The following is a 17,586-nucleotide window of genomic DNA, read 5'->3' on the forward strand; positions in this document are numbered from 1 at the left end:
CCTCGTTTTTCATCGTTTTTGAACATGGGCTATAGCCCCTACCGTACGGCATACTATAGCACGCCGTTTTTCATCATTTTTGAGGATTTGAAAAAAAATCAAAATTTAAAAAATCATGGGTTATAGCCCATCGTTTTTTTAAATTTTGAAAAAAATGTTATCCTCGTTTTTCATCATTGAACATGGGCTATAGCCCCTACCGTACGGCATACTATAGCACGCCGTTTTTCATCATTTTTGAGGATTTGAAAAAATTTCAAAATTTCAAAAAACATGGGTTATAGCCCATCGTTTTTTGAATTTTTGAAAAAAATGTTATCCTCGTTTTTCATCGTTTTTGAACGTGGGCTATAGCCCCTACCGTACGGCATACTATAGCACGCTGTTTTTCATCATTTTTGAGGATTTGAAAAAAATTCAAAATTTAAAAAAACATGGGTTATAGCCCATCGTTTTTTGAATTTTTGAAAAAAAAGTTATCCTCGTTTTTCATTGTTTTTGAACGTGGGCTATAGCCCCTACCGTACGGCATACTATATCACGCCGTTTTTCATCATTTTTGAGGATTTGAAAAAAAGTTTCAAAAAACATGGGTTATAGCCCATCGTTTTTTGAATTTTTGAATTTTTTTTTCAAATCCTCAAAAATGATGAAAAACGGCGTGCTATAGTATGCCGTACGGTAGGGGCTATAGCCCATGTTCAAAAACGATGAAAAACGATGATAACATTTTTTTCAAAAATTCAAAAAACGATGGGCTATAACCCATGTTTTTTTGAAATTTTGAATTTTTTTCAAATCGTCAAAAATGATGGAAAACGGCGTGCTATAGTATGCCATACGGTAGGGGCTATAGCCCATGTTCAAAAACAATGAAAAACGAGGATAACTTTTTTTTCAAAAATTCAAAAAACCATGGGCTATAACCCATGTTTTTTGAAATTTTGAATTTTTTTCAAATCCTCAAAAATGATGAAAAACGGCGTGCTATAGTATGCCGTATGGTAGGGGCTATAGCCCATGTTCAAAAATGATGAAAAACGAGGATAACATTTTTTTTCAAAATTTCAAAAAACGATGGGCTATAACCCATGTTTTTTGAAATTTTGAATTTTTTTCAAATCCTCAAAAATGATGAAAAACGGCGTGCTGTAGTATGCCGTACGGTAGAGGCTATAGCCCACGTTCAAAAACGATGAAAAACGAGGATAATTTTTTTTTCAAAAATTCAAAAAACGATGGGCTATAACCCATGTTTTTTGAAATTTTGAATTTTTTTCAAATCCTCAAAAATGATGAAAAACGGCGTGCTATAGTATGCCGTACGGTAGGGGCTATAGCCCATGTTCAAAAACGATGAAAAACGAGGATAACATTCTTTTCAAAATTTCAAAAAACGATGGGCTATAACCCATGTTTTTTGAAATTTAGAATTTTTTTCAAATCCTCAAAAATGATGAAAAACGGCGTGCTATAGTATGCCGTATGGTAGGGGCTATAGCCCATGTTCAAAAATGATGAAAAACGAGGATAACATTTTTTTTCAAAATTTCAAAAAACGATGGGCTATAACCCATGTTTTTTGAAATTTTGAATTTTTTTCAAATCCTCAAAAATGATGAAAAACGGCGTGCTGTAGTATGCCGTACGGTAGGGGCTATAGCCCACGTTCAAAAACGATGAAAAACGAGGATAACATTTTTTTCAAAAATTCAAAAAACGATGGGCTATAACCCATGTTTTTTGAAATTTTGAATTTTTTTCAAATCCTCAAAAACGATGAAAAACGAGGATAACATTTTTTTCAAAAATTCAAAAAACGATGGGCTATAACGCATGTTTTTTGAAATGTTGAAATTTTTTCAAATCCTCAAAAAGGATGAAAAACGGCGTGCTATAGTATGCCGTACGGTAGGGGCTATAGCCCACGTTCAAAAACGATGAAAAACGAGGATAACGTTTTTTTCAAAATTTCAAAAAACGATGGGCTATAACCCATGTTTTTTAAATTTAGATTTTTTTTCAAATCCTCAAAAATGATGAAAAACGGCGTGCTATAGTATGCCGTACGGTAGGGGCTATAGCCCACGTTCAAAAACGATGAAAAACGAGGATAATTTTTTTTTCAAAAATTCTAAAAACGATGGGCTATAACCCATGTTTTTTGAAATTTTGAATTTTTTTCAAATCCTCAAAAATGATGAAAAACGGCGTGCTATAGTATGCCGTACGGTAGGGGCTATAGCCCATGTTCAAAAACGATGAAAAACGAGGATAACATTTTTTTCAAAATTTCAAAAAACGATGGGCTATAACCCATGTTTTTTGAAATTTAGAATTTTTTTCAAATCCTCAAAAATGATGAAAAACGGCGAGCTATAGTATGCCGTACGGTAGGGGCTATAGCCCATGTTCAAAAACGATGAAAAACGAGGATAACATTTTTTTCAAAAATTCAAAAAACGATGGGCTATAACCCATGTTTTTTGAAATTTAGAAAAATTTTCAAATCCTCAAAAATGATGAAAAACGTCGTGCTATAGTATGCCGTACCGTAGGGGCTATAGCACATGTTCAATGATGAAAAACGAGGATATTTTTTTTTTCAAAATTTCAAAAAACGATGGGCTATAACCCATGATTTTTTTAATTTTGATTTTTTTTCAAATCCTCAAAAATGATGAAAAACGGCGTGCTATAGTATGCCGTACGGTAGGGGCTATAGCCCATGTTCAAAAACGATGAAAAACGAGGATAACATTTTTTTCAAAAATTCAAAAACGATGGGCTATAACCCATGTTTTTTGAATTTTTGAATTTTTTTTAAATCCTCAAAAATGATGAAAAACGGCGTGCTATAGTATGCCGTATGGTAGGGGCTATAGCCCATGTTCAAAAGTGATGAAAAACGAGGATAACATTTTTTTTCAAAATTTCAAAAAACGATGGGCTATAACCCATGTTTTTTGAAATTTTGAATTTTTTTCAAATCCTCAAAAATGATGAAAAACGGCGTGCTGTAGTATGCCGTACGGTAGGGGCTATAGCCCACGTTCAAAAACGATGAAAAACGAGGATAACATTTTTTTCAAAAATTCAAAAACGATGGGCTATAACCCATGTTTTTTGAATTTTTGAATTTTTTTTAAATCCTCAAAAATGATGAAAAACGGCGTGCTATAGTATGCCGTATGGTAGGGGCTATAGCCCATGTTCAAAAGTGATGAAAAACGAGGATAACATTTTTTTTCAAAATTTCAAAAAACGATGGGCTATAACCCATGTTTTTTGAAATTTTGAATTTTTTTCAAATCCTCAAAAATGATGAAAAACGGCGTGCTGTAGTATGCCGTACGGTAGGGGCTATAGCCCACGTTCAAAAACGATGAAAAACGAGGATAACATTTTTTTCAAAAATTCAAAAAACGATGGGCTATAACCCATGTTTTTTGAAATTTAGAATTTTTTTCAAATCCTCAAAAACGATGAAAAACGAGGATAACATTTTTTTCAAAAATTCAAAAAACGATGGGCTATAACGCATGTTTTTTGAAATTTTGAATTTTTTTAAAATCCTCAAAAATGATGAAAAACGGCGTGCTATAGTATGCCGTACGGTAGGGGCTATAGCCCACGTTCAAAAACGATGAAAAACGAGGATAACATTTTTTTCAAAATTTCAAAAAACGATGGGCTATAACCCATGTTTTTTGAAATTTAGATTTTTTTTCAAATCCTCAAAAATGATGAAAAACGGCGTGCTATAGTATGCCGTATGGTAGGGGCTATAGCCCATGTTCAAAAGTGATGAAAAACGAGGATAACATTTTTTTTCAAAATTTCAAAAAACGATGGGCTATAACCCATGTTTTTTGAAATTTTGAATTTTTTTCAAATCCTCAAAAATGATGAAAAACGGCGTGCTGTAGTATGCCGTACGGTAGGGGCTATAGCCCACGTTCAAAAACGATGAAAAACGAGGATAACATTTTTTTCAAAAATTCAAAAAACGATGGGCTATAACCCATGTTTTTTGAAATTTTGAATTTTTTTCAAATCCTCAAAAACGATGAAAAACGAGGATAACATTTTTTTCAAAAATTCAAAAAACGATGGGCTATAACGCATGTTTTTTGAAATTTTGAATTTTTTTCAAATCCTCAAAAATGATGAAAAACGGCGTGCTATAGTATGCCGTACGGTAGGGGCTATAGCCCACGTTCAAAAACGATGAAAAACGAGGATAACATTTTTTTCAAAATTTCAAAAAACGATGGGCTATAACCCATGTTTTTTGAAATTTAGATTTTTTTTCAAATCCTCAAAAATGATGAAAAACGGCGTGCTATAGTATGCCGTACGGTAGGGGCTATAGCCCACGTTCAAAAACGATGAAAAACGAGGATAATTTTTTTTTCAAAAATTAAAAAAACGATGGGCTATAACCCATGTTTTTTGAAATTTTGAAATTTTTTCAAATCCTCAAAAATGATGAAAAACGGCGTGCTATAGTATGCCGTACGGTAGGGGCTATAGCCCATGTTCAAAAACGATGAAAAACGAGGATAACATTTTATTCAAAATTTCAAAAAACGATGGGCTATAACCCATGTTTTTTGAAATTTTGAATTTTTTTCAAATCCTCAAAAATGATGAAAAACGGCGAGCTATAGTATGCCGTACGGTAGGGGCTATAGCCCATGTTCAAAAACGATGAAAAACGAGGATAACATTTTTTTCAAAATTTCAAAAAACGATGGGCTATAACCCATGTTTTTTGAAATTTAGAATTTTTTTCAAATCCTCAAAAATGATGAAAAACGGCGAGCTATAGTATGCCGTACGGTAGGGGCTATAGCCCATGTTCAAAAACGATGAAAAACGAGGATAACATTTTTTTCAAAAATTCAAAAAACGATGGGCTATAACCCATGATTTTTTTAAATTAGATTTTTTTTCAAATCCTCAAAAATGATGAAAAACAGCGTGCTATAGTGTGGCGTACGGTAGGGGCTATAGCCCACGTTCAAAAACGATGAAAAACGAGGATAACATTTTTTTCAAAAATTCAAAAAACGCATGTTTTTTTTTATTTTGAATTTTTTTCAAATCCTCAAAAAACGTCTAAAAATAGACGTCTAAAACACGTCTATTTTTAGACGTGTTTTAGACGTCTATTTTTAGACGTTATTATCCCATTTTTAGACGCTCGTCTAATAGCCCATACCGTACGGCATACTATAGCACGCCGTTTTTCATCATTTTTGAGGATTTGAAAAAAATGAAGAAAAAAAAAACGATGGGTTATATATATCGTTTTTTTTCTTCATTTTTTCTAACGTCTAAATAGACGTTTTTTAAACGTCTATTTTTAGACGATGGGCTACATAGCCCATCGTCGGAGCGTTTTTTTACTTCTCATTTTTCATAATTTGTGACCATGAGCTATAGCCCATATCGTACGGCATACTACACAGACCGCATACTGGTCAAGGTCATTCATAATGGTTACGGTCATTTATACTGGTCTGGTCAAGGTCATTTTTACTGGTGAAGGTCATTTATACTGGTCAAGGTCATTTATACTGGTGAAGGTAATTTACTAGTCTTATGAAGGTCATTATACTGGTCAAGGTCATTTATACTGGTGAAGGTCATTTACTAGTCTTATGAAGGTAATTTATACTGGTCAAGGTCATTTACTAGTCTTATGGTCATTGATATTGGTCAAGGTCATTTACTAGTCTTATATAATTTAAATAAACCATGTAAATACAACAAATTGAGCAGAGCACTGCAGGGACTTGAACCCCGTTCTGGTAAACCAGGAGTACCACACCAGTGCCTTAGTTTGTTTTGTTGTAATTTACAGGTCCATTATTTTCATATTGTTCTCAAATCAAAAAGTTAAAATAAATAAAAACACGTCTAAAAATAGACGTGTTTTAGACGTCTATTTTTAGACGTTTTTTATCCCATTTTTGACCATGGGCTATAGCCCATACTGTACGGCATACTATAGCACACCGTTTTTCATCATTTTTGAGGATTTGAAAAAAAACAAAAAACAAAAACAAAACATGGGCTATAATCCATCGTTTTTTTTTTCTTCATTTTTTTCAAATCCTCAAAAATGATGAAAAACGGCTTGCTATAGTATGCCGTACGGTATGGGCTATTAGACGAGCGTCTAAAAATGGGATTAAAACTTCTAAAAATAGACGTCTAAAACACGTCTAAAAATAGACGTGTTTTAGACGTCTATTTTTAGACTTTTTTTATCCCATTTTGACCATGGGCTATAGCCCATACCGTACGGCATACTATAGCACGCCGTTTTTCATCTTTTTTGAGGATTTGAAAAACATTCAAAAATTCAAAAAACGATGGGCTATAACCCATCTTTTTTTTTTCTTCATTTTTTTCAAATCCTCAAAAATGATGAAAAACGGCGTGCTATAGTATGCTGTACGGTATGGGCTATTAGACGAGCGTCTAAAAATGGGATTAAAACGTCTAAAAATAGACGTCTAAAACACGTCTAAAAATAGACCTGTTTTAGACGTCTATTTTTAGACGTTTTTAGACGTTTTTTATCCCATTTTTAGACGCACGTCTAATAGCCGGCTATTGCTCAGTGGGATGGTCAAAAATGATGACAAACGGCGTGCTACAGTATGCCGTACGATATGGGCTATTAGTCTAAAAATAGACGTGTTTTAGACGTCTATTTTTAGGCGTTTTTTAAACATCTATTTTTTGACTATGGGCTACATGCCCATCGTCTCGGAGCATTTTTTTTCTTCTAATTTTTCATCATTTCTACACAGACCGCATACTGGTCAAGGTCATTCATAATGGTTACGGTCATTTATACTGGTCTGGTCAAGGTCATCTTTACTGGTGAGTACCACACCAGTGCCTTAGTTTGTTTTGTTGTAATTTACAGGTCCATTATTTTCATAATCCTGCAAAATCATGAAAAACGTCCTGCAGTCCAAAACCATGGACTATAGTATACCTTTTTTTTTCGTGATTCATCTTTTTTTCAAATCCTCCAAAATCTTGAAAATCACCCCGTGTGAAGTGCTGCACCACGGCATACTATAGAGCGTCGCAGTCCCGCCCCCTCGAGAGACCCAGAAAATAAATCCCTGTTCATTTTCCTCAGACTTTTCAGAAAGTATTTATTTAAAGACGTTTACGCCGCGGACAAAGACAACTCTTGTTGTGACAAATCATGACAACACAATGTTTTGTGCCAAACAAAGAATTAGAACGTAGAAAAAAACGGGAGGTACAACACTTGTTTTTCTTTGTAATTATTTGTTTGGTCCAAAATAGTGTTTGTTGTCATGATTTGTCACGACTCTGCTTCGACACTTAAAAGGTCTTTAAATACTTTTTGAAATGTCTATGGGAAAAATGCATTGGGATTAATTTCCTGTGCCTGGCATAGTCATAAAAGGGGCCTTTTTTTCAAATCCTCATAATTCATGAGCTTGTAGATCAGATTTATTTTGCTAATGTTCCTCAGAATAGTGATTTATGCATTACATTAACGATATGAACGAATTAACTAACATTAAATGAAAAAAAGTTGCAATCAAAGATTTGGAACTCCTCTGTAGTAACGAGGAACCCCTATTCTAGGGGTCCGAGAACCATGTGATCAGAACCATCACTGGCCTCTCTACACTGGCTCCCGGTTAAATACAGAATAGAGTTCAAAATCCTCACCTATAAAGCTCTCAATGGTCAGGCACCACAACATCTCGAAGAACTCATCGATCCCTACAATCTTAACAGAACAGTGTTCATAGTTTACGAAAAGGTTTAGTCCTGAATATCAAAGGTTACAAAAGGAGGCAGGGCGTTTAAGTCCCGGGCACCTTCTCCCGGCATCTGTCCTCGGGGGTGACTCGCTCTGCACAGTCAAGACTAGATTAAAAACCTCTATGACAAAAGGTCACCCGACAGAGTAAAAAGGGTGAGAAGAGAACCCCTCCCCCCAACCCCTCGGCGTGGTCACCCCACCAGGGCCAGTTCATTGCACAACCAAACACTTGTATATTGTGTACACGTAATAGAGGCTAGTATTTTATAGAGAAAGGTTTTTATTATGTGAAGGGATTTGAATTGTTATGTGAAGGGAGTTTAATTGTTTTGCATATACTGTATGAAATGTCTCGTCGTAGTTTACCGTTTTGCCTCATTCTATTGTTCTATAACCCACTTATTTACTTTAATAAAGATTGTTATACATGTAAAAACCTTGTCTGTGGTCCTTCCAGGTCCGGACACGACTACAGTTTGTAGTAAATATAGTAAACCCAGTCTTTTCTCATTTTTTTTAAGACTTAATTTTCATATAGAAAATGTTTAGGCATTTTGAGCAAAGATCCCGGGAGGAGAGAGATACAATTCAGATACAAAAGTCAGAATACGAAAGTGAGGCAAGAGGAGTCACATGGGTAGGGATGGAGCTCGTTATTTTTTATTGATAACGATCAGGCTTATCGAGCTGGGTTCTTATCGAGCAATTATTTTGTGGAAAGACAGGAGACAATTCTGAACAGATCCAGTATCTTTTACTAGGGCCTTCAAATACAGTACTTTTCTAACAGATGGCAAATTACCTTTTTACCAATAAAATATTAAAGAAACTATTAACAGGTTAATATAAGTTCCGCCACTTTAAAAGCGCAATTGTGTTTACCCGGATAGTGCTGGTTGGCATTTATTGATCGCCTCTTGTCTTGATCATTTAAACATGACCGGGCCACTATACCGCTATGCTCAATAACAAGCTGACCGGGCCACTATACCGCTATGCTCAATAACAAGCTGACCGGGCCACTATACCGCTATGCTCAATAACAAGCTGACCGGGCCACTATACCGCTATGCTCAATAACAAGCTGACCGGGCCACTATACCGCTATGCTCAATAACAAGCTGACCGGGCCACTATGCTCAATAACAAAGCTCGATAAGCCCAAAGCTTATCGTATTTTCCCGGGTATCGAGCTCAATCCTTCCACACGGGTATCAACGTTATATTGCTCATGGTCAAGCGGTTCATGAGCTATGCCCGTTTAAAGTTTGAATTTTCAGTTGAGTGCTATAGCGCCACCCATTGGCCAATGGTTGTGGGCTTCACGTCCTCACCATTTGGCATTGCCCTCTAGGTTGTCCCGATCAGATGGGGTGATCCAGGCCAATCGTAAAAAAATATAAGTAGAGGGCTACCATAATTACCAAATTTCACGAAAACCCGACAGCACAGTTCAGCCAGAACTGACATTTTTGGTTGAAGAGAAAAATAAGGGACCAAGAGTCCCTTCGGGCTTAGTCCCTAAATAGACTTGTAACCCAACTGTAGGGAGTACAAACACAGTAAAGAACCTGGGGGTCATCTATGAAAAGGCAACACAATGAGCAGAAAATGAACCATGTAAATACAACAAATTGAGGGCACCGCAGGGAGTTGAACCCCGTTCTGGTAAACCAGGAGTACCACACCAGTGCCTTAGTTTTATAATTTACAGGTCCAAATCAGTCATTAGTTGTTTTTAAACGTACTCTTGCCGGCCTCCAGCGGCAAGAGAATTAAAAAGAAAGATAGCCTACACACTCAATTTGAATCATGACTATGTCTTTATACAATTGAAAACGGGAAGACTCACTCCACAAATACCTTAAGGAAAACTCCTCAGACATAAACTAAGAATATCTTATTTGGTCATGCTCATAAAGTGCTGCAAAGTGCTAAAAGTGAAAAGTGCAGCAGAAAACGTTTGGGTCATCGGCCCATCGTCAATGCCTTGCCTACTGACCGGCATGGATGAAGTTTTAGCTGCAAATGGCAGCATAAATAAATCACATCAATACACACCACATAATGTGATGTTAACTGACGCGATGAAGCTTGCACATTATATAAGACATACATCACATCAACCAACATCACATACCTACCCTACCCTAACCCTATTGTTCATTATGTGATGTGGGATGACATGATGAAGCCTTACTCACAAATGTGAAATGAGACAAGACATAAACACACATCACATACCGGGCCTGTGTTCATATGTGATGTGGGCTTACGTAATGAAGCTTTACTCACAAATTAGATCTGATATAGCACCGACAATGGTCTTATGACCTAGATGTTTGCTGCTGCACTTTTCACTTTAAGCACTTCGAGCGCTTTATGAACATGAACAAAATAGATTTTCTTGGTCTCTGCCCAAGCAGTTGGCCTTAGGTTTTCGTGGCACAAGTATTTTTCTATCTAGTTGTCCCATGTAGGAAACATGGGGCAAGACTGTACAATTTATGCCATTTGTGGACGATTGACATAAATTATACGAGGTAGCAGCATTCTTTGCGCCCCAGTATTTCTCAGCAATACTATGAACATTAGTACACAACATGAACAGCAATAAACACAATTCGTATGGCGCAATGCCAACAGACGTGAATGACGAGCTATCCGCAATTGCTGTGAAATATCACCTTTAAAAAACACATAAATGCACATCACATACCAGGCCTGTGTTCATATCTGATGTGAACTGACGTGTTGACGCTTTACTGGTAAATTACATGAAACAGCTCCAAATGAGAAACTGTACGCCAGACACGACCCAAGTCACATACACTAGTGAAGAACTAGTGTCATAGAAAGGCAAGAAAGAAATAAGAAATTACAATACAATAAAAGCAAAATGCGATTAAAAACTCTGAGACCAAAAACAAATAACTTTATTAAAGCAAAGAAGAAGAGAGAAAAGATGAAGGTTGGGTAGAAACCTTGTACGTCCAAAACTGTTACTTTTATGGACCAAAACAACTGTGATCCAATATTATTTAGTCACAAGCTCTTGCTGATACTTCACTGGTTCGATATAATAGAAAAACAGAATACTACACGTTAAATATTCAATAATGGATTATCTTTGCCTCGTGAGATTGGCCATTTGCTACTTGTGTGTGACACTGTAGCATGACCAAGTAAGGACATTAATTTACAAAAAGAAGGTTGAACTATGGAGATACAAGGTTTCTGCCCAACAGCCAAGGATAACTACGCTCACTTACCTTCAATATCAGCACTAAACAAAACACACACCAACCAAGGAAGCAAATGACACAGCGGCCATCATTTGCTTCCTCCGTTAGACCTACAGCATAGGCTGTAAACACAGTGTTAAGGGGCTACATGCTACCATAATGACACAAGACATAAATGACACACCTCCACATCACATTTGTACACATAAAACACTAGTGAAGAACTAGGGCAATAGATAGGCAAGAAGAAATAAATTACCTAAATAAAATAAAGCAAAATGCAAATAAAAACTATGACAACAAAAAATAAATAACTTTATTAAAACCAAAGAATAGAGAAGAGAAAGGAGACACAAGAGAACATACATATGTGATGTGGATGTGGACAGACTTTACCTGTAAATTATGTTAAACGATAATTAAATCACATGCCTCCACAAACATCACATAACGGTGATGTGGACTGGCATTATACACGCACACACAAATGAAGTGAAACTATACATGGCGCGAAAGACAACCTATGGTATGGTAGCATGTAGCCCACTTAAACAAGCAGCAGGAATCAGACGGTTAACTAACCTTCACTCAACAGCACCCAGCAGTGGCAACAGCATAGAGTTCACCCAGCAGTGGCAACAGCATAGAGTTCACACCTCCAGTCAGCTTCACTTTCTGAAATGGCAGGGGAAAAGAAAATTAGTTGTCGGCCTACAGGATGACATTTTGGAAGTCATAACAGTCACTGACAGGGCTGCGTCACCATTATTACACACATTCTAGGGCTATGATATGCCTTGTGCAACCATTTTTTTAATGAAGCCTAAAAGCTAAAAAGGAAACTTCGTTCAACAGCAAACACAATTGTTAATCGCAATCCTTTGTATGACAATGAATAGTCAACTTAACATGTTGTAATGGTGACACAGCCCTAGTTTCTACTACAGCCACATGTAATCCAGGTACGTACCGTGGGGGGGCTTCCGTCGCTCGGTTGAAGATAGCCGGTATTAATAGAGCCGCGTAGGTTGTATGGCACAATACGTCCCGAGCACCGTACGCCTCGTAATCTCAGGGAGCGTTCGTTGACACCGTTATTCGTTTCAGCCCAGCCGAGTAGACACTCTATTACCAATACCAGCCATCTCCTGATGACTGCAGCCAAGGTCACCGCATGACACCAAGGTCACATGATCAACCTGTAAGACACAAACATACACCAACATTACTCTTTATCCAGATTTTATACATTGTAGAGAAAACATCTTTTAAGAAATTCTTGCATTTCTCTTTTGCAACCAGTATTTATTTTTATGTTTGGGAGACAAAAAACACTTTCCTGGGGGTTTTTATGCATTTAGATATTTTAGTATTTCAAAGAGTCTATGATGTCATGGACACTGGGCTCACTTCCTTCCTGGACTACATGTTGTCTCAGTAAGACAGCCCTTCCCCTATCCAGGAGGAGCAGTGGACCAAAGCATTGTGGGAATTGTAGTTCAGGAAGTGAGCCCGGTGTCCATGACATCATGGAGTCCATGGACACTTTGAAATACTAAGATATCTAAAAACACATAAAAACCCCAGGAAAGTGTTTATCAAAAATCATTAAAATAAGATCTGGTTGCAAAAGGGGTGAAGTGGCCCTTTAAAGTTGAAATCAAGTTGCTCTGTATGGTAGAAATGGGCTTGTAGATCTGCTACTTTTGTATGTATGTACGTTTGTACATTGAGTTTTCCATCCAGCAGAGAGACATTTAGTTTAGGTTGATCTTATGAATGTGTCTGAGCCACATTTACAACTTGTGTTACCATATGTACTAAAGTAAAAGGGTATGGCATCAAAATGCACTTAGAAAATGACCAAATGTAGCTAATTACGCAGAAATGTCCCATTTCAAATGTTTGAAAGTGAAAATAGCAGATCTACAATCTCACAATGCATTGCATCACAATGCATTGTGAGATTGTAGATCAGCTACTTCCAAATGGCCAAAATGTGTTTGTAGCCCAGTGGCAAATTGCAATGTAGCCAAAAGGATATATTTTAAATAATCCAAATCTACAATATAACTAGTAAAGTGTCCAAATAATAGAATATTAAAGTACAATATATTGTCCACAGTACTTCAGTAGATGTAATTATTTACTTTCCACCTGTTGCTGTTTGTTTGTGTCTCAAAAAGTACCAACACATTCCTCATATTGTTGTCCTTTTAGAGTCACAATAAACAACCAACAGTCCTTCTAACAACACTAATGTTTAAACCATAACAGAGTTAATGTTGGCTAACAACCATGCGGTTCTCAAACAAACCTTACCTTATTGCAGCTCCAAACACTCTGCTATGCACCGTGTGCGGCTCCATTTTAAAGTATAAGCCCCGCCTACCTTATCCTAGACCGTCCGTCATTGGTCCGTCAGAGTGAATGGATTACAGCTGTGTGGATTTACAAGCTGCAGTGCACGCATGCGCGCGCACGCACGCACGCACACACACAGGACTGACAGACAGACAGACAGACAGACAGACAGACAGACAGACAGACAGACAGACAGACAGACAGACAGACAGACAGACAGAGAGAGGGAGGGAGGGAGGGAGTTGGCTGAGATCCAGGAAGGTGTTGCTGGCTGCAATGAATAAAGGTTGTGTTTTGGTTACAACTGGTATGCCTATCTATTAGTAAAGTAAATGAGGTGGTTGAATGGAGTGATAATAGTAGGCTAATGTCGGTTTTTTCATGATTTTTCTAATTCCTTTATCGTTGAAAATCATGAAAAACAACATAAGTATGTATAGGCTATATTAAAAAAATGATGAAAATCTGGTTTTCCGGCGACATACGTCGAACCAATCATCGACTTAATACTACTCATGTATAGCTTAATCGAGAAGCACATATAGCACGCCGGATTTGAAAAAAGTGAAAAAATGAAAAAAAAAGGTTGGGTTATAGCCCATCGTTTTTTGGTCTAATATACGTCTAATATTCGTCTAGGAATAGACGTCTAAAAAAACGTTCATTTTTAGACGTTTTTTATCCCATGTTTAGACGCACATCTAATAGCCGGCTATTGCTCAGTGGGTTAGGGTTAGCACGCCGTTTCTCTCTCTCTCTCTCTGGTTCATGTTCACCGAGTATACCCGGAAAAACCCAAGTTTCCAATTAGAGAGAGAATCCAATCAACACTTTCCGATCTCTGAAGCATGACTGTGCCATCTGCAACCACAGGTATAAGCTATAATAATATGGTAGATCTCTGAAGCATGACTGTGCCATCTGCAACCACAGGTATACACGCTATAATAATATGGTAGATCTCTGAAGCATGGCTGTGCCATCTGCAACCACAGGTATAAGCTATAATAATATGGTAGATCTCTGACACATGACTGTGCCATCTGCAACCAGTGTTGTTTTCGTCGACTAAAACTAAGACGAAAAATGTTCGTCGACTACCTTTTTTCACTGACTAAAACTAAATAAAAACGAATCTATGATGACTAAAACTAAGACTAAATATACTGACAATTTCAACAAATAAAAACTAGATGTTAGGAAGGGACTAGTGGACAACAGCTCCAGTATAAGTCATTTTACACTTGGTTGCATGCTGAAAATAGCAGATCTACAAGCTAGATCTGCTATTTTCAGCAAGTGTAAAATAAGTCATTATGACGGCAACAAGGCCCGCAAAAATACATTTTAGTCGACTAAATCGCCTGTAGATTTAGTCGACTAAAATTTTATGACATTTAGTCGACTAAAACTAGACTAACACTAAGACATTCCAGGTGACTAAAATGTGACTAAGACTAAGTGAAAACTATTCAGGAGACTAATGACTAAAACTAAAATAGAAATTTGCTGCCAAAAACAACACTGTCTGCAACCACAGGTATACGCTGTAATAATATGGTAGGCTATCTCTGTTGCCACTGTTGCTGCAAACGAGTGAGAGAACGCCAGAGGAGATACTAATCAATCCAGACTTTTTAGTTTTTAATTATTTAAGTATTCAATTAATCAAATAAAAATACTTCTGTGGTATATTTAATCTTATTTAATCTCATCCTAAGTGGCGAACAACATCTCTTCTCTTCTCTTCTCTTCTCTTCTCTTCTCTTCTCTTCTCTTCTCTTCTCTTCTCTTCTCTTCTCTTCTCTTCTCTTCTCTTCTCTTCTCTTCTCTTCTCTTCTCTTCTCTTCTCTTCTCTGAGATCAGATTCATACGAGGTTTCCACTGGACACACACTGGTCTGATTAACCCATTCTGACCTGAGATCAGATTCATACGAGGTTTCCGCTGGACACACACTGGTCTGATTAAATGTACCCATTCTGCATACTGTGAAAAAACATATATATATACATCAATCAATCAGTGTATACATCAGTGTATACATCATATTTAAGTGTCTGATGAAAACGTACTTTTTACACGTGAATGTAATTTCTATTTGATGTCTTGGAATTCCACCCATTCTGTCAGCTCAGTGTAATTACAGACAACAAATAGCATGCATGCAGCAGTAATGCTCTGTCCTAATTAAAATAAAATAAAAGTGTCACTTATTCCTGGGTTTGTAATCAATCAAGACTCATTGGAGGCAATTAACCCATTTTGGGGCGGGAACCCCTTTTCGTGTTAGCGTCACGTTATGCTTTAGCTATTGAAAAATAGCAGATCTACAAGCTCATATAGCGCCAAAATCGAAGAACGACTGACATAGAAACATAGCTTTTTCAGAAAACTGTCAGGATGTAGAAGACATTTTTAGAATCTGATCTCAGGTCAGAATGGGTTAAGGCTTCCGGGTCTTATGCCAAAGGACACTTCAGCATCTGGACATGGAGGAGCATGGATTCGATCCACCGACCGACTCATGCAGCGATCATTGGACGACCTGCTCTACCTCCTGAGCCACAGTCACCTCTGATTGGACGACCTGCTCTACCTCCTGAGCCACAGTCGCCATGCAGTAGATGCCAGTGGCGTGCACAGACATTTAGAGGGGCAGGAGGTGCTCAAGTGAAAAAGGGCACCTTGTGCAGCGTAGAACCGGCTGGTTGCCTTAACCCATTTTGGGGCGGGAACCCATTTTGGTGTTAGCATCATGTTATGCTTTAGCTATTGAAAAATAGCAGATCTACAAGCTCGTAGCGTGCGACTCTTGTAGGTCTGCTATTTTCTTTTAATCGAAGAACCACTGACATAGAAACATAGCTTTAGATTGTGGGGGGGCCTAAATAATATAGTAGAAGCGTTTTTATCAAGAATTGATCAATGTCACCGCATGGTCCACACACTACAAATTAAGAAAAAAAAAAATATATATATATTTTTTAAGAGCACATTGCCAAAAGGGCTCTAGCACCCCCTAGTGTCTATCTGTGCACGCCACTGCAGTAGATGCAGCTGCAGGACATGAGGGACAGCGATAGAGAGGTGTGTGCTGTGCGCGTGTGTGTGTGTGCGCGTGTGTGTGTGTGTGTGTGTGTGTGTGTGTGTGTGTGCGTGCGTGCGTTTGCACACACACACACAAGCACACAGACAAAATGGCTTGACCCAAAAGAGCCACACTGCCACTCAGGCAGATGGTTGTAATCCCTTTTCTTTTTTTTTACTAACGCTGAAATGAATCACGTCTCTAAATGCCGTGTGCGACAATGGGAGAGGAATTCCAATTACAACATGGAGCCATTTCGAAACCACCATCTGCATGTTGAACTTTAAGCTGCCACGTACAATACAGACAAATCGCTCGTGGTGTGGCTATCTGCTTCCACCCCCCCCCCCCCCCCCTCTCTCTCTCATCAGTGTTTAATTTGTCGAAATTGTAGCCTATAATTAATACAGTAGGCCTACTACACACTAAACCCAAGCGTTTAGGTTATAAACTGTTTTAAACACATATTTGTAACACTTTTTAAACGTGTCACAGTGTTTAGATTATAAACAGAAGAACATGTTTAATCGCCTGTAACACTTTTTAAACACATAAACGTGTTTAGTTTTTACAATCAAAGTCAGTCATATTATAGGTGTTTAGAATTTGAACACTAGCGGCTGTATTTTGCGTGTCTTAAGTACCAGGTCTTATTCCCTAACTTGAGTAAACTAAAGACCTGGAGGCGTGATCAATGCTCTTTGGCCACTCAGAAAAGCCAAATGGCATTGATCACGCCTCCAGGTCTTTAGTTTACTCAAGTTAGGGAATAAGACCTGGTACTTAAGACACGCAAAATACAGCCCTAGGTGTTCTCGTGAGGTGTTTGAGTGAACTCGTGTTCTACTGTATTTTATGACCATTAATAAACATTGGCACATTTTATTATTACACACATGGGGTTTAGGTTTAAACGCGTCACATGTTCCAGGGATTTACAGTGTAGCCTATACTTAATACAGTACTTGAGTAAATGTAGTTTTACCACCACTGGGGTTGAGATAGAGATAGGGCCCCATTTAGACTGCAGTCACATCCAGTCAAATCCC

This window comes from Protomyctophum parallelum, assembly GCF_964188405.1.
Source record: "Protomyctophum parallelum genome assembly, chromosome: 14".
Classification (NCBI taxonomy): Eukaryota; Metazoa; Chordata; class Actinopteri; order Myctophiformes; family Myctophidae; genus Protomyctophum; species Protomyctophum parallelum.